The sequence below is a fragment of the Pholcus phalangioides genome, unplaced genomic scaffold (genome assembly GCF_987345545.1).
Source record: "Pholcus phalangioides strain wild (caught in Gottingen) unplaced genomic scaffold, Ppha-v1.0 ptg000009l_1, whole genome shotgun sequence".
NCBI classification, from domain to species: domain Eukaryota; kingdom Metazoa; phylum Arthropoda; class Arachnida; order Araneae; family Pholcidae; genus Pholcus; species Pholcus phalangioides.
Window position 1 is genome coordinate 56,924,988 of NW_028301602.1, and position 2,201 is coordinate 56,927,188.

Consider the following 2,201-nt stretch of genomic DNA (forward strand, 5'->3'; position numbering starts at 1 on the left):
TTAGTCTTGTCTTTTTAAATTTCTTTTTGAAACCAAATCACACAAAATGCAAAACTTGATATACAGGCAATTTCAGAAAAATCAGATTTCTTAATTAGACATTTTTTTTTAACTTAGATAAATCTCCTAAATTAAAATTTTTTTATGTCAGTGAAGTTACTCTGTTGTGTAAAATAGGATATAATTTAGGCCCTGACGATATCTGGGGCATTTCCAGGACATCTACTGAGAAAACAAGCTGTATAAATCTCGTGTACTAAAGCTGTTAGACAAGTTATAAAATGAAAAGTTTCTGCTTTAGTATGCAAGAGGCTATAGGAATGCACACTCAATGGAAGCTAGATAAAAAATTGTGAGATTTTTAATGCCTTTCCATATATCAGAACCATACTATCACACGTAACTTTGCAACAGTATTGCTTTAGTCAAAACCATACCATAATGTCCCAGTATATGTAATGAGTATTTTTTATTGTAAAATAAAATGGACCTACGATAGTGTGGTTGAGATAGATATGTTTAAAAGTAACATTTGAGTAAAATCATTTTTTCCCTTTGAGTTATACATGAAATCTGTCAATTGAAAATATTTTGAAATCTGATTATTTCTGAATCGACTATTTTGTGCTTTTCAAATCTGGTAAATTCTGTATTTGAACAGACCACTAACTAAATCAGTGTTTTTAATTTATTGACTACAAGTGTACATCTCTTGCATGAAAGGCTTGTGTTAACCTTTTGTGCCATGGGTCTATTTGTAAATAAGATTAACTAAAAAAAACCCTTCACACCTAGAGGCTGAGGCTATTTTTGAGCCCCCAATAAATTTTGTAAAGGAGCTGGGGCTCCAATTTTTGAAAAATACATTGCATCTTCTTATATATATATATATATATATATATATATATATATATATATATATATATATATATATATATATATATATATATATATATATATATATATGTGTATATATATATATATGAGGTTCACAACCATAGACCAAGTCTATCTTAATTATGGATAATAGGCCTTAAACATGTCAGTTTAGTTAATATTTTTTTAGTGTTGTGATTTTACAAATCTATTTTTGTCGTAAATAGCCTGTAATAAAGAGGACTTAGTCCACTGTGGTTGTGAATTGAAGGCTTCTACATGAAAAGTTATAATTTAGTGTTAACATATTTTATATTGTGAAAAAATTGATTAAATCTTTTCATTAGGTGTATATTTAAACTGCAAATCAATTACAATGAATAAAAAAATGTTAGTTGTAAATAAATTCTAGAAGTGGCTTGGAATCTATTTGCCTCTACTGGCAGATTCTGAAATATGACTGAGATGTATGGGGGAAAGATCCGGTCTTATCTTTTTGGCCAAAAAGATTGATTCTTCTATGTCCGCATATAATGCATTTTGACTTGCATGAGACAAAGAAAGCAACTTTTGTCCATGAACCTACTTTTTCAAATTTATTTTTTGAAAAGGTAGATCCTTTCATTGGGGGTTTCTTTGAACTCTAAGGCCCTCCTCACACGGGGAAACTAAAGTTCGGCAACTGATAAGAGAAACATTCTCCCGAAGACCAGTATGTATATCGCTATAGACGCCCTCACACGAGGAAATTAGCGTCTTGGCGATGAAATATCGAACGCGACTCGGTCACTTGGCGACTGACATGCTAGTCGCCGCCAACTTTTGTTGAAGAAACTAGAAACTGCCTTTAGCATTCCTTCATATTTCCGTCATGCGAGTTTGGACTCGTATTGAAAAACAATTCAGAGTATATATATAATAAATTATCAGTTGAAAGGATATAATGAAATTTCTTCAGAATTTCAGTTCACAGGTAAATACACGATTTCTTTATTTAAATTGATATTATTTTGAAATTATAATGAAACCACAGGCGTCGGAATTGTTTCGAAACTGTGGGTGCTCATCTTTAGTTTTATATCGGAAAGTTTAATTCCTTAATCAATTCCGGGGTGCTCGGATCCATGCCACAAATTACCGTGGGTGCTTGAGCTTGCACCCCTGGCTCTGACACCACTGAATGAAATGGTAAACCAGGACTCATTTCAATTTTTTTTCGGGGGGGGGGGGGCAAAGAACATACTGTATATGTACATATATATGCTATTTCTAGTGTATTTTTGGAAGCCGGGGGGGCAATAGCCCCCTGATCCCCCTAGATGACG